We start from the raw sequence: 24610 nt of genomic DNA, 5'->3' as shown, positions 1-24610 counted from the left end.
AACCAATTGCTTAACCTTAACGAGTTGAGAATATCCCTTAGTGGATGACGATATGTGCATCTCTGATTACAAGCAAAGTTATTGGGGAGCATCATAGCCATGTGTTGAGAGAAATCCTTTGGGGTTTGGATAATTCACCTTTGGAAACATGGACATTTGTTCAACATCCTTAAACAACCCTTATTCAGGGACCATTTGAGCGGGATGGGCTACTCGACCCAAAGAAAATTCTAACTGGGTCTCACTTGCAAGGTCATGTGCTGTTTATCTTGATATGAGATAACCATGGTACATATGGTAGTGATGCATGTGCCTGGTGTACCCTTATCAGACGGGTAGTCATGATCGGCATACAGGGCATCGTATATTTTACTTTGATGGCATGCACAGCTCTCTCACTCAATAATAATAATAATAATAATAATCCTTTCTACTATAGGCAGAAGGCTTAAAATTTGGGGGACGGAACCTAGTCGATCACATCGACCCAGTACTGAACTGGTATTTATTTTATCGAACTCGAATGGATCAAAGGCAAAGTCGAGGTCAGTGGAATTTGAGCTCTAATCTTAATGCCGGAGGAAATGCTACTCAGCATTTTCTCCAACGCCTTAGATTAATAATAATGATAATGATAATAATAATAATAATAATAATAGTTTTAGTTACTAATGATATTATTCATGGTGTCCCATAATGAGCTAATCTCAACTAATACCATGTCTGCAAATGTGATTTCCCTATAGGGTGCTATTCTGGTATAAACGGCCATTCAATAGTATTTGCAAGACGTGTGAAAAGAAAGATTGGAACTAACCCTAGAATTTGTTTAATAAAGAACTGTTCAGATAACTTTCGGCTTTGTGAGATTATCAGCTGCCTGTTCGGTTGTTAATTGGTAACCGCAACAAAAACGATTGCAGGACAGCGATAACATTAAGTACGAAAAGCATCGTCTTCCGATGGATATAATTACGACGGCTTACGCATAATATGATACACAATAATATGAAACAGTAGAGCAATGTGAGGCAATGTATAGCGCTCATTGTTGGAGAAACGCGAGATTAGCCGCCATTGCATTTTCATTCTAACATGCAACTTTCGCTCACTCCTTCTCTCTGTGTTTCAATCTGTCTATCTATATGTTAACCTCTGTTTCTCTATTTCGGTGTCTTTCAGTCTTTCACTGTTTCTTTTCGTTTCACTCATTATTCAAGTGGAGAATTGATACGTCACGAGTTTTCAATCAATTGCATATCTCGATTCGCAGTCATTATTAACTTTTCTTTTGCATTATGTGTGTAAACATGTTCGTATCTATTGTGTTGCAAAACGCATAAATACACACACACATATGCACACATGCATACAAATATCTACACACACCAATAGAATAACAGTGACTGTTCAATCACTAATGTAGCAAATAGCCAGCATGATCGTTCAGAAATAAGTATTACTGCGCAGAAGCATGTATTGTAAGATATATAAGTAATATATAGATATTTCGTCCATCACTCTAACGATTCTGTAAGCGATGCAAATGTAAAAATAATGTCCCCAGGACATTAGTATTTCCGAGTCTTAGGATCTCAGGGTCGTTAACCTTGTTTCCATACTCTTTTACTTTCAGTCATTTGACTGTGGCCATGCTGGAGCACCGCCTTTAGTCGAGCAAATCGATCCCAGGACTTATTCTTTGTAAGCCTAGTACCTATTCTATCGGTCTCTTCTTTCGCCCTTTCCAAGCCCAGCCAGACTCATGGGCCAGGTTTCCCGGTTTCTATGGCGTATGTGTCCCCCCCCCCACTCAGATGGACGGGACGCCAGTCCATCGCAGCGTTACTCAAGAAACAGGAAGAAAGAGTGAGAGAAAGTTGGGGCGAAAGAGTACAACAGGGGTTGCCACCACCCCTGCCGGAACCTCGTGGAGTTTAGGTGTTTCGCTCAATAAACACACACAACGCCTGGTCTGGGAATCGAAACCGCGATCCTACGACCGCGAGTCCGCTGCCCCAACCAGTGGGCCATTGCGCCTCCAGTTATAAATATATCGTACACCATTCAAACAACTCTACGAAATGCCATCCTATGTAGATGAGAGGAGGCGGAGAAAACGGAGGAGCAGGCGGAGAGAATAAAGAAGAGAACGAAGGAGAAATCAGGGGAGGAAGAGAAGGAGAGGGTAAGGCAGAAATACAAATATTCATCTCCTCGTATTTCGTATACATTTGACTCAATGAAACAATAGACAAGGGGATCTATCTGCTATCAACGGCCAGTGGTTTTTAGATAAGATTAGCAATCATGTTATGAGGTTTACATTAACGATGATGCGTGTATTTGTATAGCATAACAATGACGAAACCAATAGAACGCCATGAGTGAATTAGTTATTTTATTCAATTTTACCAATGGACTGGTGCTTCTTATTTTGTCACTGACATATATGATTAGATATGTGACAGGTGATTTGGGACATATCGACTAAATATAATGGACACTGAATTAAAACGTATCGGATATCCTAACAAGTAATTTCGATTGATTAATGCCAGCATGTATTACGAGTGATAGGCTCGGCTGTCAAATTGGGCAGAAAATATATATGCTTATGGGTGCACATGCATACATACATACATACATACATACGCACGCAAACGTAGACGATCATATGCACACATATATACATGCGTAAGCTAGTGGGAACTGTGTGAGTGTATACGCAAACACACACACACGCATATATATATATATATATATATATATATATATATATATATATATATATATTATACATATGTATTATATCTATATTATATATATATATATATCACATATATATATTTTTTTCATATGTATGCATATATCGGTGTGTGTATATATGTACGTATGTATATATATGTATATATATATATATATGTATGTATATATATGTATATATATATATATATGTATGTATATATATATATGTATGTATATATATATATATATGTATGTATATATATATATGTATGTATATATATATATATATGTATGTATATATATATATATATGTATGTATATATATATATATATGTATGTATATATATATATATATGTATGTATATATATATATATATGTATGTATATATATATATATGTATGTATATATATATATATATGTATGTATATATATATATATATGTATATATATATATATATATATATAGAGGGGAGAATATACAAAAAATAACAACAGACGAGGACAGGTGGTGTAAATAACAAAAGTATATATTAGTATGACGCTCGGGAATACGGAAAGTCTTTGACGTTTCGAGCTACGCTCTTCAACAGAAAGAATACGGAGACAAGGAGAAAAACACGGAGAAAAAAAAAAAAATTTTATGGAAGTGTATATATATATAGATATGTATGTATATATATGCATGTATGTATGTATGTATATGTGTATGTATGTATATGTGTATGTATGTATGTATATATATATATGTATGTGTTTGCGTATGTGTTTGTGTTTGCGTGAGTATTGTGTTTTTAGTCGATCTGCACGTTGTATGTGTACGAACCATCTCGTGTCTATGAAGACATCACATGTCGGTTTTATTAATATTTCGACATGAAGAAACATTATACACATCTGTCAGCTCGATAATCTTTATGCATCAACAATCTACATTTAATTACGGCGTATCCCATACTTGCTATAGGATTATAAACAAAATATTACATATGAATCTATTTTCTATAACAGAATGTCTATCAATGTTACTACTCTATTCACACGACTAAATAATGAATATGACGTAATCGATTAGATCATTAGTTCTCAACTGGTCTACATATCGCTCTTGGAGTCCATCAAACATTTTTTTTTTTTGTTTTCGTTTTTGTTAAAATCTATGTCCAATAAATTGGTTATATGTCTATATTATATAAATGTTTTAGCAATGTTTTAGACAACTCCTATAATATTTATATATAAAAATAGATATTATTTTTTTTTAAATGTCAAATGGCAATCTAAAGGGTCCATAGGAAAAAATGGTTGAGAAACAGTTAGTTAGATGGATGTCTTATGCAAGAGAGGTAGAGAGTTCGATTCCAATTGACGGATTTGTTTCAACAATCTGTTTCGGGCCTTGAGTAGAAAAAGAAGTGTCGCTAGTAGGCTGGACGAAATGTTTGGCGGTATTTCGTCAGTCGATACGGTCTGAGTTCAAATTCCACTGCGATTAACTTTGATTTCATCCTTTCGAGATCGATAAATATTAAGTACCGGTTGCGTACTGGGGTCGATCTAATTGGCTGGCCTCTCCCCAAAAATTTCGGGCCTTGAGTAGAAACAAAAAAATGTGTCGCTAGTAGGCTGGACGAAATGCATGGCGGTATTTCGTCCATCGCTACGGTCTGAAATCAAATTCCACCGAGGTTGACTTTGCCTTTTATCTTTTCGTGGTCGACAAATTAAGTACCAGTGATAAACATACTAGTCGCTGAAATCGACTTTTCCTCTTCCCTAAAATTTTAGATCTTATTTCTATAGTAAAAAGCATTATTAAATGGCTGTCATTCTCGTAACTGAACAGATCACGTCATTGCAGTTGTTTGTTGACAGTTTTTACGTCGACCTGTACGCTTCTTTATGTGGGCAGCTGGAAGTATGAGCTTCTTATTCCCAATTCAGGTTTTAATCAAAGATGAAGCTAGTATTTTTGATCTAGATTCTTAACTGACCATTCTCCTGTGATTTCTTTACCAAAGTCTATTTTCACAGCAATATTATATTTGTTTACTAATTATGATGGATATGGCTTTCCTATGAATACGTATGTGTATGTTTGAATGTGTATACATGTGTATATATATATATGTGTGTGTGTGTGTGTGTGTGTGTGTGTGTGTGTGTGTACATGTATTTAGGTATGTATATATAAATATATATGTATACATATGCACACACACACATATATGCATATACGCATGTATGTATATACATGCATATATGCACATATATATATATACATATATAAATATATACATACATATATATATATATATATATATATATACATATATGTATGTATATATAAATGATATATGTACTTGTGTATGTATACACATATATATTCATGCATATATACTCATATGCACACATGTACATGAGTGAATTCCTACAAAGATGTGTGTGTGTGTGTGTGTGTGTGTAAGCGTTCAAATCAGACTGTGGGAGCGTGTGTTTTTGTGTGTATGTGTTTGTGTGTGTACATATGCATTTGTGTATGTGTGTCGCTGTGTGTTTTATACCTGCGTATTCATTAGCGTAGGTGTCTGGTATAGAACTTCTACGGGAATTGTTTGTCTCAATTAATCTTCGTACATCACATCAAAGAATTTTGATCGGGCAGGACAAACACCTTGCGGCGGAAGTTCTGATTATGAGAATCCCGCTGAGATCAACTTTGCCTTTCATACCCTCTCCCCATTCCTCACCACCTGGGTTGATACACAAAAAAAACCCCTAATCTTAAACTTGCGGACCTTATCCTTGTGCCTATTTAAAAAGTCACTAATTGCTCTTGTTCTAGTTTCATATTCAGACAAAACCTTTTCTGCAATTTCCTAATTTAACGATCGATAAATCAAGTTCCTCTTCATTACTAGGTTTCTATCAGTTTCCCTCACACTCTCTCTCTCTTTTTCTCTCTCTCTTTCTCTGTTTCTCTCTCCCTCTCTCTGTCTCTCTCTGTCTCTCCCTATCTATTTATCTCTATCTATGTCTCTCTCTCTCTGTCTCTCTGTTTCTCTCCCTGTCACTCTCTCTTTTCTATCTGTATTGTAACTTTACAACCTTCAGATGCGGCGTTGTTTCATTCACTCACGCAAAATCCACGTGATTGCCTCTTAAGAGTACACATGCGTATGAGTGAGTGTCTGTGTCTGTGTCTGTGTGTAAGAGTGTGTGCGTGTGTGTCTGTGGGCAGTATTTTAATTCTCAGCTGTTAACACGTTGACCTCACGAGTATATATTTTATCTCAACGTTCATCGTTAACACCGATACTGCTCATACGACATAACACTTCCATAAAATACTTTACCACTAATAGCGCTATATACATATATATATATATATAGAGAGAGAGAGAGAGAGAAAGACATGCATATTCTGTATGTAATATGTATGTGTGCTTTTACACGCCTACTAACGACCATTTTGTTTCTATGGGGTGTTTCTATGTTCTAATATTAATCTACATTTTCTAGTCAATATTCAGTGAAAGCATATAATTATATTTATGGTATTTACCAAATCTAAACTCGTCACCGTTTCTAAATCTACTAAGTGTGTGTGTGTGTGTGTGTGTGTGTGTGTGTGTGTGTGTGTGTGTGTGTGTGTGTGTGTGTGTGCGCGCGTGTGTATATATATATGTGTGTATATATATATATATGTGTGTATATATATATATATGTGTGTATATATATATATATGTGTGTATATATATATATATGTGTGTATATATATATATATGTGTGTATATATATATATATGTGTGTATATATATATATATGTGTGTATGTATATATGTGTGTATGTATGTATATATGTGTGTATATATATAGTTCAAATTTACAGAAAACTAAGACAAATGTAGGAACATTAAGCAGGTGTATTAGTTTAGCGTCCGGGGAAAATGGAAACGTATTTTTCGTTTCGAGCCTACGCTCTTCGACAGAAAGGATTAAGAGGGAAAAATGGAGATGGAATGCAAAAAAGGAGAGAGATAAAATGTGCAGAGTTCAACTCTCCAGCATGGTGACACATACATGCTCGCTTCCCACATGTGTGTGTGTGTGTGTGTGTGTGTGTGTGTATCAGTATTTGTTTTCAACGAAGCAACGTATGCATCTTTGCGTGCGCACGATTCGCTAGAAAGGAGGCAGCCTAATCTTTGCTTCATTCCCTTGGACTATGTCTGTTCGAATTAGCTTTCACAAACATATTTAGGAAGCTCCTTCCTTGATCGTCCCGTGCTCGTTTGCTCCAGGATCTCGAAAAAGATATAATTCAATCAGACAATGCTAAAACAGAAATTAGAGTTACTTAAAGCAGATTTCCCTTTCGAAGTATGTTACAATTCATCATGATCTTCAACTCTTGGACATTTCCGCTTCGTGTCCTAACATTCGTAGGGCCAGTTTCCGCCTCCCGTCACGTAGAAGCGAATGAAGGTCACAATTTCTTCCCCGAATGGGACGCCACTATGTTTCAGAGTTACTCATTTACTGCTGTATAGACTGCTCTATTCAGCTTCTTCAAGTTCCATCACGAAATTGCTTTTCTTTTTTTTATACTATCATACAAAACCTAAATCTGTTTCATTGGAGATCTTCTTGAATTCTCGCCAACCAATTTTGTATGTACAAATTTTCCGCAACGAAATTAGGAACGTTTAATTAGCACTCCCCACGTAATCACTCAGATATATATTCCAATCAACTTTTATTTTAATTATTTTCATTATCACAACACCTACAGCTACTAACCAATCCTTAGATGTACAAGATAGCCAACTTTCTAGCGTGTTGGTAAATATTTATACTTATCATTTTATCGTTTTATCTTCAAGCTTTCTCTATCAGACACTAAATTAAATTATTTTATTTTGATAATCTCGCTTTGCTTCGACAGAAATAAACGTTCTTATAATTTCGTTGATATTTTGTCTAAATACGTCAGTCATTTTTATGTCTTCCTTTTCCCTATCGTTGTTTACTTCCAGATTATTTTATTGTTTGATTCTGTTCGGTGATTTAATTTTCTTCAGTTACAAATAGGTATTTATCCCACTTACGTCTTCCTTCAATTAGCATTGACTATTATTTCTTTTTAAAGTCTAGTATCAATTTTCCTTCCCGGTAACTATCAATCGTTGCATACATGTTAAGATTATTCTAAAATATAAAACACCTTTCTACATTTAGCCGTATTCCTCATCGTCGATATTTTTTTAAGTGAAAATGTGCAAAAGTAAATGGAAATCAGTCATATATTCTGAAAGTCGTATAGGAAAATCCTCTGAGATTAATTGCAACATATTTCAAATCAGATTCCCGCAACATATTCATTCCTTTAGCGCCAGAAAGAAGCACAAAAGGACAGTGTTTAGATAGGTGTATTTTCTCAAACAGAAACGAGATAAACCGAAGCATTGTTTCAAAGGAAAAGACATATAAGGACTGGGATATTACTACTGGGATATTCAGCGCTGCAGTAGCATTGAAATTCTTCATGCTTTCTAGTTGTGTATTTAGCAGGGGAGACGAATGTTTGTTGTCCGGTTTCCATGTAAATGAAAATCTATTTGAATGCTTCAAAATACTACTTTACCAGCATATTTTGAACTACAAACTGGTTGAATCCACAACCATCTGTAATTCTACAAATATATCAGTCAAAATGATAATTCATACTAACAAGAAAACTGGAGCTGTACCGCATTTGAAGAAATATATATCCTTAAGTATTCATAAAAGATAGTAAGAGATACCTAAGACATATTTTACTTCCAACAGCAGGATTTTTTTCCACTCCCTTCTAGAATTTCCCGATTGAGTTAAATGCATTTGTCGTTACGGGTATGGCTGGGTACTTTCCCATTGCAGGACATAGCACCTTGGGCAAGTGTAATCTCTTTTAACTCCAGTTTGATTAATGCTTTGCGAGCGCATTTTGTCAAACGGAAACTTTGCCGAAGATCGTCACATAAACCAAATGTTTGTGTGAAGAGATCGATAGAATAAGTGCAAGACTTAAAATATGTGCCAGAAGTGATTTGTTTAACTAAAATATTTGTAGATAAAAAAAAGCCAGCATGAGAGCTGCCAAGTATCTGAAACAAGGGCATAGGTAAAAAGAATTGGGAAATAGTATTCGCTCATGAGTGACCTATAATGTTAGTCTGATTTAGAGTGGTATACAACGTTATCCAGAGTGAATGAACTTTTTTCATTTGGAAACAACGTGACGTACTTAAATATGAAACTAATCTAATTATTTGGAAGACGGAATTTACATCTACAGCAAAAGGCATTAACTGAATAAATATGACTATATACTATAAGATATATATATATATATATATATATATATATATATATATATATATACATACATATCTGTATATATACCTTAATATATATATACATACATATCTGTATATATACCTTAATATATGTACACACATATAAATATGTGTATATATACCTATATGTATACATGTATATATATGTATATATACATCAATATGTATACATATATATAGAGATATATATACATGTATATATATATCTGTATATATATGTATATATGAATATGTATATATGCATGTATATATATCTCTGTATATATATGTATATATGAATATGTATATATACATATATATGTGTATATATACATATATATGTATATATATATATATATACATATATATATACATATATATGTATATATATATACATATATATGTATATATATATACATATATATGTATATATATACAAATATATGTATATATACATATATATGCATATGTATGTATACGTATATATATATGCATATACACATATACATATATATATACGAAGAATAAGTCCTGGGTTCGATTTCTTCGACTAAAGGCGGTGCTCCAGCATTGCCGCCGTCAAATGACTGAAACAAATAAAAGAATAGAAAGAACACACACACACACACACTCACACACACAGACACATATATGTCTGTGAGTGTATATTACTATAACGTGCGTGTGTGTGAGCACGTGTTGGTACACATGAGTCTCTTCTTAAAATTACGTCGGAGGTAAAGAGCTTTGTTGCGCTTCCATCAAAATACTTTGCAATGAATTCCTGCAGAAATTAAACCTAAAAGCATCTCATTCACAAATGAGAATGTGTTCTTTGAGCAAATCTTCATTAAGAGAACTAATGTAATCTCTTACACACATACAAACACACACATGCACATTCACTCACACGGTCACACACACACACACACACACGCATACATACATAGACGTAAGAATGTATTCACATAAAGCATGCACGCACATATATATTTATATATGTATGCATACATACATGTATACTAACTTATATGCAAACATACACACACACACACACACACACATGTATATATATATATATACATACATACATGAATATATATATGCAAACATACAAATATATATATGTATATATATATATATATATATATATATATGCAAACATGCATAAATATATATATATATATATATATATATATATATATGCAAACATGCATAAATATATATATATATATATATATATATATATATATATATATATATATACACGCATGCTTGTATGTATATGTGACTATAAATATCTTCATTATATATGTGTGTGCCTATGTGAGTGTTTGTGAGTGTGTAGGTGTGTGAAAATCCTTCTCTTGCGTATGTTAATCCTTCTTTGTGGAATCTGTAGTAGCATCAATACTTTCGGCGATGCAGTCAGTGAATACACGCTCTCAATTATACGCATGCGTTATATATATGTGCGCAGTGTGTATGCATGTATGTATGTACGGATGTATGTGTGGATAGATTGCTGGTTATATATGTGTATATCTCTGCATGTGTTTACATTAAACATATGATTGTGTGTTTGCCTCTACGTTAGCTTTGTATATTTCTGCACATTAATCTCTGTTATATTGTGAGCATTTAAAAATTTTTCAAACAAACAGCTTTTAAATGTCTCTTATTTCACAAAGTGAATATCGATAAATTGCTCCTATTTACTATTACTATATTGATTGTTAAATACAATCACATGGAATACGCCTTTTGTTAATGTTCATTAACATTTTCCTCAAGGTTATTTTATGCATACTAAGTGGTATTGGTGATTGACGATGATAATGATGATGATATTAATAACAATCTTTTTTAGTATAGGTACAATGCCTGAAATATAGTAATAATAATAATAATAAATGTTAATGTTTGTCGAGGAAAAATACCATGTTTCTTCAGATTCTGAAGTAATGCTTCATTTTTGCGCCGCCTAATATAGCAGAACTTACTATATACAGACCCAACTACTACCACAACTCGGCTCTATTTTCCGCTTAAACCTTTATAATGATCATTATAATAATTCTTCGAAATTTTGGAACAAGACCAGTAATTCTTAAGGGCAGGGGAAGAGCGATCATATCGATCCCAGAGATTCACGGGTACTTTATTTTAAACCTGTCCAGAGAATGAAAAGCAATGTTTAAACGCTTAAGCGGTGACCTGACAGGACACCTAACATGCTAGAAGGAACACTCAACATCCAAACCAAAGTTAGAGGTAATTTCGAAGGGAATGACAAATAAAAAACATTGACTGTTCCTTCTAGCATATTAGGTGTCCTGACAGGGCACCACTTAAGTGTTTCAATGTACACTAATTTTATATGAATGATATATAGTCATTTGATTATTTTCTGCGTACTAGGCCACTGAGAGAAAAATTTCTAGAATTTTCCTACCCTGTATATTTTTCTTAATATTTCTGCTCCATATATTAATAGTGTTTACTTAAAATGACTATCCTTTTGTTTTTGAAATTAACTGACCAGTAATCTGCTCTTAACTGGCCAGAACCTTCCTACCTCAGAATCAGAGAAGTACAGCAAGTTTTCACCTAGACTACGAAGTAAGCATATATAATATTATTGATATTTTCGGTAATTACCCTGATTTATGTTATGTAGCAGTGTCGGGCCGTAAATTATACCAATTTTTTATGTTTTGTAGAATTGTATGATGTCTTGGCTGCTCCTATTATCACGTACGCAAAATAAGAATATTTTGCCTCCCAGTTCAATTTATTTATTTATACAATTTTTGAAAAGCTCCTCATTTAATTTAAATATGCAAATCGCTTAAGAAATTATCGTTAGATAACTTATGGTTAACTGTTATCATATTAAGTTCTGTAACTTACGGTACTTTGACTTTTAATTTATGACCTAATCAAAATACTCTGACAATATTGTATATTCAGCTTATGTCGGTAGTAGCTCCCCGCCCACCCTGTAGATAGGCATGTACCACTGATTATTATAACTATTCTAATTCGAAAACTAAATTTTTCAGTCTGTCGAAAGGTCTTCAGAGGGATAGCATGTAACACCAATTAGTATATCTTTACTTTCTTTTTTCTCTTTCTTTTTCTTTTCTTTTTCCTTCTTTTCTCGCTTTGATAAAGTTACATTATTTAAGTTGATATGATTATTAACAGTGATAATTATTATTCTTGTAATAGTTAAGCCTGATTATGCTCCAAATAGCGCGAACAGAAACAGCTGTTAGATGAAATATTGTCTTTTTATGTAATCAATAAATAACAATTGATATTTATCAATTATCAGTTTTATCTCCATTTTCTTATTTTCCTTACACACACACACACACACACACACACACACACACACACACACACACACATATCTATCTATCTATCTATCTCTATATATATATATATATATATATATATATATATATATATATATGTATGCAGCTTGAGAGAACGAGAGATGTACATACATACATACATATACATATATGAACGCTGATATATATATATTATACAAATATATTTGCTTATACATTGAGATAAATATATATAAAAATAAACGCATGTATAAAACAAAACTAAAATTAAGAATGGATCTTATAATCATAATTGTAATTCATGCAAATTTAAAATCCACTATTTAAAATAATTATATCTAATATAGAATTATGTTATAGCATAATGGAATTTTTGATAAATGTTATTATAAGATAATTTACTCACAATAAACTTTTAGATTAATAAATCTTTAGTATTATATTACTTAATAAAATATTCCTAATAAATAAATGCTTCTAATCAATTTACTAAATAATAACAATAATATGCATAAATTTACATATATATATATATACATATATATATATACATTTATATACAGACACATATATACATATACATACAAACATCTGCAAATATACAGATATACATATACACACACACATATATATATATATATATATATATATATATATATATTCTAATGATTATGTAGCAATATAACATTTAATTATCTAAATCAGTTTATACTTTAATACCCAATAATCATTCATATAATGAAATTAATTATATTTTCTGCACACATATTTTGAAGAGTGTTTACAAGATATAACAGCTTATATCTTTCCTCCACATCCAATATCTTTCCTCCACATCCAATATCTTTCCTCTACATCCAATATCTTTCCTCCACAGCCAAGTTACATCTATTATCAGCAATTTTTATAAGACGTGTGACTAAGTATTTATCATTTAAGCTCATACAGTTTATTATTGTTCCTTCGCCTCCATATAAATTTAATCCGACTGGTGCTTCACAACTTATTTCTGCTTGTAGAAGGATATTCATGGTGTGCAATATGTCGTTTAATAAAATTTTGACCCAATATAAAAATAACTATTTCCTTCACATTCTACTCTACATTTGTAAATAAGATTATTTTGGATACAAACATTATTGAAGTAACATTTATCCTTGAACCTACAATCGCAAGTTCTAGCTGCATGATTTCGATTAGGTCTATTATTATTATAATGAAAATATTATCATTTCTATTACTAAAATAGAATATCGAATTTATTGTTATCAAACGAAGACAATTCTAAATAAGCTTTTAGATGCTGCAAAAACAATTCTAACCGTTTTATTTGCCTTATTAAAATATTTAGATATTTCCGTATTCCCGAGCGTCATACTAATATATCCTTTTGTTATTTACACCACCTGTCCTCGTCTGTTGTTATTATTTGTATATTCTCCCATATATATATATATATATATATATATATATATATATATATATATATATATATATATATATATTGATAAATAGATAGATACACCACCACACCACGTTAAGGGTACGCATGTCTGTGAGTGCTCAGCCACCAGTACGTAAATTTGAACAGGCTGTTCCATTGACTCGATCAACTGGAACCCTCGTCATCGTAACCGACGGAGTGCATCTGTCTGTCTGTCTGTCTGTCTGTCTTATATATATATGCTACGCCACTGATTTTAATTGATCAATATCAATTTCTACCCTAATTATTAAATTTTATGTGTATATATATATATATATTTATTTATCTATCGATCTTATATATATATATAATATATATTTATTTATTTATTTATTTATTTATTTATCTATCTGTCTGTCTCTCTGTCTATCTATTTGTCTGTATGTCTGTATGTAGGTATGCATATGCGTTTTTATATATTTAAACACATACTCTCAAGCTCCATGTTTTTCATGTAAATAGTAATAAGGCCATTATTTATGCATCATCTACAATATACGACTATTTTCTATAGATTGTTCAATAAGAGGAAGAGTAGTGGTTGTTGCTTTGACCTTACGCTTGGTCCCTCGAGCCTCATGTGATCGATAGATGTATTTTTTTTCTTTTTAAAGCGTACATTAAACATCCATCAGTCGCTGTCAGTCGGAGATGTATTGGTATGGAGCGGGGTTGCGTGTCCAGAAGCTTTGATGCTCGGTGGAAACGATTAAGAGAAGTGGTTAAAGCAGGGTATGAGAGGGAAATGTTTTCACGACTGTGTTTTCAGCTGTGGGTGTGTGTATATAGTAAAAACGGGTGGTTACTTCAAAGTAGTTGATGTCGCTGTAATATCAATTGAGGAAGACAGATGGACAGAAAGGGTGAGAGAAAAAGAGAGAAACGGAAAGAGACAGAGACAGAGGCAGACAGTCAATAAGTTAGAGAGAGAAAGAATAAACATTTCTGAGGACTATATTTTCTAATGGTATTCTCTGTTATAATTATTTTTCGGAAGAGTGGATCTCGAAGTGCATAAAACTATATAAATAATAGTATGTAAATACCGAGTTGAAAAATTGTTTTGGAAATTTGTAGACAATTCGACTTATGTGCAAAAGGTTTTCCAATCGACCCAAGTATTTGCATTTTGTTATAAGCTCCTGATACTAATTCCGTCGGACTTTTTGCCGAATGGCTAAATTACGAAGACGTAAACTGACCAACACCGGTTGTCATGTGGTTATGGGGACAGACATAGAGGTAAAGACATACGCACACATATTCACACACACACATATTCACACACACACACGCATATATATATGTGTGTGTTTGTGTGTGTGTGTGTGTGTATGCATGTATATATAAAACTACATATATGGATGCGTACACATAAACAGTGATTAGACGCACACTTAGGTTCTAATGTCACACACGTTTATCCACACACATATAGACAACATGCAAAGATATTAGCATTTATCAACCAGTTTAGGTAAGAAAAATCTGTATATGCTATCTTTTTTTGCCATAAACCAGTCTCACCCGAGATACATATGAACTCTTGTGGGAGATGACACTTAAGATTTTACATATCTATACATAATCCCTTGAAATATAATAAAAATATAATGGTTATTTTTTAAGCATCAAATGGCTGAGAAAACGCACAAATTAAATAGGGATGAAAGGGAGATAATCTTATTCAGAGAAATTAAAATTCTGAAGAGCTCTCAAGTACAGCGAGCGTAGAGAAATTAGAAAATATTGCTGCTATTTATAGCATGTCTATCATTCTTTTAATGACTATTCCTACTTTGGAGGAAAATGCTCAATGTAAAGAGACAACCTTTAACTATAATATCAAATTTATTAAACAGAAGCTAAGCAACGGCCCTTAAATATGAATATGTTCTCCATTCGTTTCAAGCCGCCATACTGCAATGCTTATATAAGAAGCATTCATTGTTTGTTCTACAAAATACCGGTAAAGAATGTCAATCAGAAAAGCGACGATGGAATGACAGAATCTTCTTTCAAATTTCCTTTACGCAGAAAATCCTTGAGAATCTTAGGAAATTTTGAAGTAGCGGAATGTTACTTATAACAGCTTTATCTAAACTTATTTGGTTGTTGAATAATGAAAGCCAATGGAATGTAAATTATCGAGCCGTCGGCTAAATGAATTATAAGTATAACTGAATCTTACAATGTAGAGACAAAAACTTGAAACACCTGAGCTAGTTTAGTGTACAGGTAGACGTACTAAAGTAGTATCTGCTTGATATTTCGTTTTTTTATATTTTTGTCAGGGCTTCAGCGGCTTCTGGAAGTAGGGGACGTATCGGTAACCATGCGTCTGAGTCACTTAGAATGCCAGGCGATAATGGTATTAATCTCTGCACTGGATTAAGTATATTACATAAGTAAACCATGGTGGGATTTTAACTCAGAACACAACCTTTCGGAGCAAATACCAATAGGTACCCTGTCCCATGTTCTCACGGGTCTGCCGATCTACCTCACTGGATTGGTGCTTCTTTGTTCATGAAACTCAAAACTATGAAAGGTAAATTGTCTTCAGCTGAATTTGAAATCCCGTCGAAGAGAATGGGAACAAATACAGCAGAGCAGTTTGATTACACATATGTGTAACAATTAAATGTATAGGTTTTTTATTCTTCAAACCGAATACAATTGACTGATTTCGAAGTGACTGCCGGTGATTGCTTAAATGGCCGAAGCATTACACCAATAAAGGAAAAATACGTTATTTACATTATTTACATTTGATGGATATTTGTTTGTTGTTAACACAACGTTTCGGCTGATATACCCTCGAGTCTTCATCAGGTGTCTTGCGGAAATTTCAAACCTGGGTTCTCATTCCTAAGGTATTTGGATTATTTGCTATCGAATTTGAATTTTTTGCAATCAAATTTGATGGCAAATAATCCAAACTAGATTGAAAACATCTATATATATATATATATATATATGTGTGTGTGTGTATATATATACTTATATGTATATATAAATATATACAGATACATATATATATATATATATATATATATATATATATATACACACACACACACATCGTCTCGCCATTGAAACGCATAAAACTTGATTACATGTCATAGAACAAATAAATAGAAGAACTCTTCTTTAATTCTCTTTAATTTATTGTTATAAAACCGCTTCTCCGATAAACTTTATATCTATGTAGTTATGAATAGATGTACAAGCATATAAATGGATGGGTGTGTGTGTGTGTGTGTGTGTGTGTGTGTGTGTGTCGGTATATACATAAGTAGGCATGAATGTTTGTATCTCTCTGTATATGTGTGTATGTATATATATGAATATATATATACACATAGAAATATGTATATCATATATGTATTTATGTATGTGTGTATGTATGTATATATATGCATACATAAATAAAATACACGTGATTTGGAGAAGCATGAACAAGAGGGGGTGCAGGCGAACAGAATACTCTTTTGAGAAGTATATCTCCAAATATATATATATATATTTAACGCTGAATATATTCGGGATTGCAACTGCTTCTGTTTTGGATCTTAGCGGTTCAGAATTTTTTTGACAGTTAGACGGAAACTATATATTTTTATTTCGAATTTCCTAAAGAAGCTGTTACCTTTCTTTCAGATTCTCTGTGTTTCTTGATGACTGATATTAGGCGAGTTAATGTCTCTGTTATTATATATAATTTGTATGGTGGCGAGCTGGCAGAAAAGTTAGCACGCGGGGCGGAATGCTTAGCGGTAGTTCCCTTGTGGCTACGTTCTGAGTTCAAATTCCGCCGAGGCTAACTTTTCCTCTCATCCTATCAGGATCGATAAATTAAGTACCAGTCACGTACTTAAGTCGATCTAATCGACTGGCCCCCTCCCCCAAAATTTCGGGCCTTGTGCTGAGAGTAGAAAAGATTATATATATAAGCTGTAAGGTAGCAAGCTGGCTGAATCATTAGCACGCTGGACGAAATACGTAGCGGTATTTCGCTTGTCGCTACGTTCAAAGATCTTTCATTCTTTCGGAGTCGATAAAATAAGTACCAGTTGAAGACTGGAATCGATGTAATTCACTCGTCAACACCCAGCTGTACCCTAGTTTCCCTTGTGCCAAAAAATTGAGATACTTATATATAACTTGTAAAATTGTACTTTCAGTAGATACACACATAAACACACGTACACACGTATATATTGGGATAAACACATACGTCACACAATAGCGTCTCACACACACACACACACACACACAAATGTTTGACTGAATCTTACTCATTCACACATTCCTAAAACAGATACAAGATTGCTCACGCACACACACACACACACACACACACACACACACTACTTGCACACCTTATACGCTCACACATTAGTTGCTGCGCACACGCTTGCACACGCACAATGGCGTCACAGACACACATTAAAAACCCTCTGGCACTTACACAAATATACACACACCTCAGCACACATGCCTGTGCTCACACACACTTTTCCCCAAGTCACTTTGTCTCCTCTGTCTGCAGCCACATCCTTCCTACCGGTCAATCCAACATCTGTAACGGTTAATCCAGACACTTTCTTCCTCGCCGTTTTTTCTTCTCCATCTGTCATCTGTTTTCCCTCCTCATTTATTTTTGTAGAAGGGCATTGTCTTGAAACGTCAAAGACTCCTTTTAGCTTTTCCTGAGCGTCAAAACTATATTCTCTCTTCATTGTTTATTCACTTGTCACTTTCCTTTCCTGTATATTTTGCACAATATGTGCAAGTATATGTGTATATATATATATATATATATATATGTATATGTGTATATATATATGTGTATATATATATATGTATGTATGTTTGTGTGTGTGTGTGTACACACACATGCACAGTGAGAGAAAGAGTCAGACAGATCGACAGTTGAATAGAAAACGGAAACGTATTTATATTAATCAAAAAAGTGACTGAGTGACTCAAAAGCGATTTTCGTACATGGGTACTTATGAAAGAACGTGGTAAATGACAATGTGCTAAACAGTCGGCTCTCCAGTGAGTTTCTAGCGGATCATTGAACCAAATTACCCAATGGAAAGGATATTCAGGTTGTCAGAAGCTACTAATGTTTCCTAATATGCGACATAACGTTACTTCTAGAACCAGTAATGACTGAGACAGCTATTCTTCTATTCCTGAATTGACTATATCCATTTGGAACGCAAAAGATAGTAATCTATAATATCAATTCTTATGTCCAATGTACCAGTATTTTATTTTGTTTAGGAAGGAATTCGTATGTAAAGAATCTGCATTACTTTTATTCCAGGCGATTACACTGACACTAACTTAGAGTAAGGAATTATGTTGTTGAGAATCTATTTACTAATGATTATTATATCAGATTTTGGTAGCGTTAATAAGTTTAGATGATGCCTTCGATTAAACTCTATCTTTTGTATCTTAACGGCCACAATCTTCTTTCGTTTCGGCGTTAATGTCGTCTAAACAAGTGAAATTATTTTATATGTTGTAGTGATGGTGTTCGAGATTAAGCTATGGTAGGTTTGTTTATCAATTTCAGAGAGAACTTTTGTTATCTCTGTCAGTACGAAAAATATTTTCTTTATTTCATTTGCTTTTCTTTTTATATTTTAATTCTTTCTATAGTTCATGTGTCGAGTGCTTCAATTTAACGTTTTATAGAATTCAGAAAAGATTTTTCTGCGTAGGTGAAGACATTGACTGTCAAATCTGTGCCCGTGGTTGATATTAGATTTAAAACATTACATAGAATTACGTATGAAACGTTTTAATATTTTCTCTACATTCAGAATAGTTGGAATAAATGTACATATTGGCATAGTGGTGAGGGTTCGCACTCATGATTTTCTGATCCTGATTTCGATTCCTGGGTCGGCTAGTACGTTGCTTTCACCATATTTCAGCTCCATTCATCTGCAAATAAATTCCAGAAATATATTGGAAGTTAAGTCTGCGGCTGACAGGTGTAATGTTCAGAGCGAGTGTTGGAATCTCAATCAATTTTTACCCCATAAAAACCAGGGTAAACTCCGGGTTTATGAGGTCTATGGCTCAAGAGAGACCCATTTGAGGCAGCCAAGTATTTGATAGGACACGCAATACGTTGCTTTTAACCTAAGACATTTTTAGGTTAGGTTGAAACTTTAAATCTATTTCTGGTTTAGTGTGATGGCAGTATTTCTTCCATCTCTTCGTGTTCTGGGTTCAAATTGCCCGATGTCAACTTTGTCTTGAGTTCCTTCGGAATCTGGAAAATATTGGAGTTAAAAAATGTATTAACAAGAACATTTGTAACTTCATGTTTCATTAAATTTTCTTGTCATTTCTAAATATTTTCAGTGGTGATCTGGGAAACATAATGGGAAAAATAATGCCTTGGGAAAAATAATGCCTTGTGGTATATGCTCCGGTTCTTTACGACGGGTGTATGAAAATTTTTAAGGCTTGAAATCTTGTACCTTCATCAGAAGTCTTGTACCATGTTTTTTCGTTTTTTTTTTTGTTTGTCTTTTGAGGCTCGAGACTTTTTATACACTCTTCGTACATTAAGTTTTCTTAATCCGGCGTGGTTAACTTTGCCTCGCGTCATTTTCCAAAAACACAATCACCTCCTGAGATTATTTTGAATTTTTATCGTAACCAGAAGAGATTTATTGAACAAGCTGCGGAGCTTCTACTTCGTTGCTTGTTACAGTAGAAATAACGATAGCAACAACAACAACAACAACAACAACAAAGTCAAATTACTTTATAGAGAGAAGCTGAAAACTTGCGAATTTTTAACGAAATTCCTATGCAAAAGTAGTTGGATATTTTGTCTTTTTCTCGTTTTCGTCATTGTAATAATTTAATATCCATGCTTCAATGACCTTGTGGCAAATACTCCAAAAAGATCCTTTTTCTTGTTATTCATTTTCTGCTTCTTTACTCTTTCGTTTTCTTCTTTTCTTGCGTTTTGTTCTCTTTCTACTTTTGTTGCATTTTCTTCATTGGTTTCCTTCTTTTTGTTTTTGTATTTTTCTCTATCCTCTTCTTCGTTCTGTTCATTTTCTTTATCTTCTTTGCTTGCATTTCATTCAAGGTTTCCTACATTTTCGTTTTCAAAATTTTCTTTGTTATTTCCATTTTCGTTTGTTTTTTTTTTACTTAATTTCTTCCATATTCCAATTCTTCTTCTTCTTCTTCTTCTTCTTCTTCTTCTTCTTCTTCTTCTTCTTCTTCTCCCTCTCTCCCTCATCCTCCTTTCTTTCCCATTCTCATTTATCCTTTGTTTAGTGTCGCTTCTTCCAACAAACAACGAATTCTCGCATGTACGTAACAAAATTATTTACAAATTTGTTTAAGACATGGTTGATATCGATATAATTATGTTTTCCAGCGAGTAACGAAATTTCATTTCCGAACAATGCATTGCATTAAATCTAGGCGAAATAGTTTTAGCGAAAATTGCAGAAACTGTAAATATCCGCCGGAAAAAAGAAGCAATTTTTTAGCCTTATCTTTTTCAAAAATTTTCAGCGAAAATACATCGACTTTACTAGTTCAATATGTATTTGTGCGTTTGGTTTTCTATACTACTCTCTTCCATATTTTCATTTTATTTCTAATTCCAGAATTATAAAACGTTCGTGTGTTAATTTTAGAATATTCACAATATGTAAATGATCATTTGAAAAGTGCCAATAAAAATTAAAATAAAATTACTGCGGTAGTTGTGTTCACATGTACGCATGCTTCGATGTGCATATGTGTGTATGTGCGTGCGTATGTGTGTGTGTGTGTGTGTTAGGTCCTCGTAGTTCTTTCATTTCAATTGTTCGTGGCAAAACAGCATTTCTTCTTTAACCACAGGTCAGCCGAACTCAGCAGATCTATAATCATAGACGTCCCAAAAGAAATTATCCTGTCCCCTTCTCTTTTGCATTTCATTTTTTTTTGTATTTCTCAAACTACTATCATTAACAAATCATTTTTCTAAAAACATTAGTTTGTTAGTTAAAAGAAACTGGTTGTTATTGCATGGGGATATAACGACCATCTAAGCCCTGATGTTGTATTAATAACATTCGTATTTTCTCTAATCCAATCCCAAACAATGTTCTTATAAGTACATCTAAGAAGGGGATGGAATAGATATATATTTTTATTAATATAACTGTTATCATATGTATAATTGCTTATGGAATTATACCCCATTCATCCCTACAATTTTTGATTTTCGAATTGTTAATATTTCTGGTTCAAAAAATATCATTCATTGAGCTGGCCAAATAAAATCAATACGTTTCTTCCAATCACTCATTAGTTTAAAAATCAAATAAATTTCTCTTTCTACAGCAATTTCTGATTTTCAACGATCCTTAGGACACATGTGACCGGTTTATGTCCGGTAAGTTGTACATATTTACAACAAACTTCAGTCTTGCATAATAGTTCGTCATAAATTTTCTAATTCTAGAAAGAATATTATCAGTTACAGGATTTTTAATTGCATATGTCTTTACAACTAGGTATACTCAGCCAATATTATGCACATTTCTGAATTTTACAGCTGCCGAAAGCAAAAGAAACAACATTGACCTCTTTGGAGGTTTTCGACATTCAGTCTCACCACGTGCCAATAAATCGATCAATATGTTTCCTGATATACAAACAAAGACAGATGTATCACAAATATAAAAATCGATCGTGGAACACTTTTTTTTTCCTGTGGTTCTAACATATTGATTTTTTTTCAGGTTTACATAATACTGTACGTGATATTATTGTCTATGTACGCATATATGTACGTGTATATATATATATATATATATATATATATATATATATATATATACATTTACAGAAAAACAAAAGACGAACTGTTTATATATCTAAACTTAGACACACAGACACACACACACGCACATATATATATATGTATATATATATATATATATATATATATATATATATATATATACATATATGTACATATAAATTTATCTCCCACTCTTTCTGACGCTGTATATATCTATGTACATACACACAAACTCACACAAGCATATATATATACATATATATATATATATATATATATTTTGTATGTATGTCTATATATATATATATATTCATGTATGTACGTTTGTATTATGTAAGTGTATATATATATATATATATATATATATATATATATAAACCTGTACGTATATAGAAAACTTATTCGTTGAATCGTTCGTCGTAGCATAGGAAAAGTATTCCGTGCGATTTCTTCATATACCTTCCGGTTCTACATTGTAAGATCGTCTCCCACAATTGCAAACCAGTCGACTAAAATACTAGCCCCAGATTGCTGGCCTCGCATCGATTTTTGAATGAAAGACAATCACTAAGTATGAAAGCCAACCGATGTCACATTCACTGTTTTTTTTTTTGTTTATAAATTTAACACTAGGTAAATCCTGAACTAGATTGTCTGTGACTAACATGTTTCATTTAGAATCAACCAGCGTTTCTCTCGCAGAAGTTGGAGGTAAAAGTTTTTTAGATGCTGTATTTTCTACTTTGACTATGAATTTTTTCTCTGTCTTTTCCTATTTTATTCACATCATTCAGAAATCTGTTCGCCATCAATTTCCGAGATATTGACTAGATTTCGAATAAATTTTTTATACTATGAATTGTATTCCGTACGAGATAGCAGTATTGATTATAAAACATTAATTCACGTTGTTGATAAAAAAAACGCAATATATAATTTATATTTTAAACATAAGCCTCTGTATGTGTGTGTGTGTGTGTGTGTGTGTTGTGTGTGTGTGTGTAGGTGTCTTTCTGTATATGTATCTCTAAGCACAGATGCATATATATATATGTATATATATATATATATAGACACTCACAAATATATACATACATATATATACACGTATACGTAAATTCATGTATATTATATATAGCACATACATACATGTAATTGTACATATATGAATATAAATATACATATTTACATACATCTATCGGTGTATGAATAGCTATGACTATATACGAATGTCTAAATATATATATATTAACTTTTGTATAATTATACACACAAATATAAAAGCACATACACACACATACACCTAAATTACAAAAAATCCCTGTATACAGGCATACATACATATACATATATATACCTATATATGCATATATATATATATATATATATGCATATATGTATATATATATATATATATATGCATATATGTATATATATATATATATATATATGCATATATGTATATATATATATGCATATATGTATATATATATATATATATATATGCATATATGTATATATATATATGCATATATGTATATATATATATATATATATGCATATATGTATATATATATATATATGCATATATATATATATATATATGCATATATGTATATATATATATATATATATATATGCATATATATATATATGCATATATAGGTATATATATATATATATATATGCATATATATATATATATATATGCATATATATATATATATATATATACATATATATATATATATGTATATATATATATACATATAAGTATCC

Source organism: Octopus bimaculoides, chromosome 20, assembly GCF_046866305.1.
Source record: "Octopus bimaculoides isolate indiv1 chromosome 20, ASM4686630v1, whole genome shotgun sequence".
Taxonomy (NCBI): domain Eukaryota; kingdom Metazoa; phylum Mollusca; class Cephalopoda; order Octopoda; family Octopodidae; genus Octopus; species Octopus bimaculoides.
The sequence above is the reverse complement of the archived record's forward strand: the minus strand, read 5'-3'. Positions refer to the sequence as shown.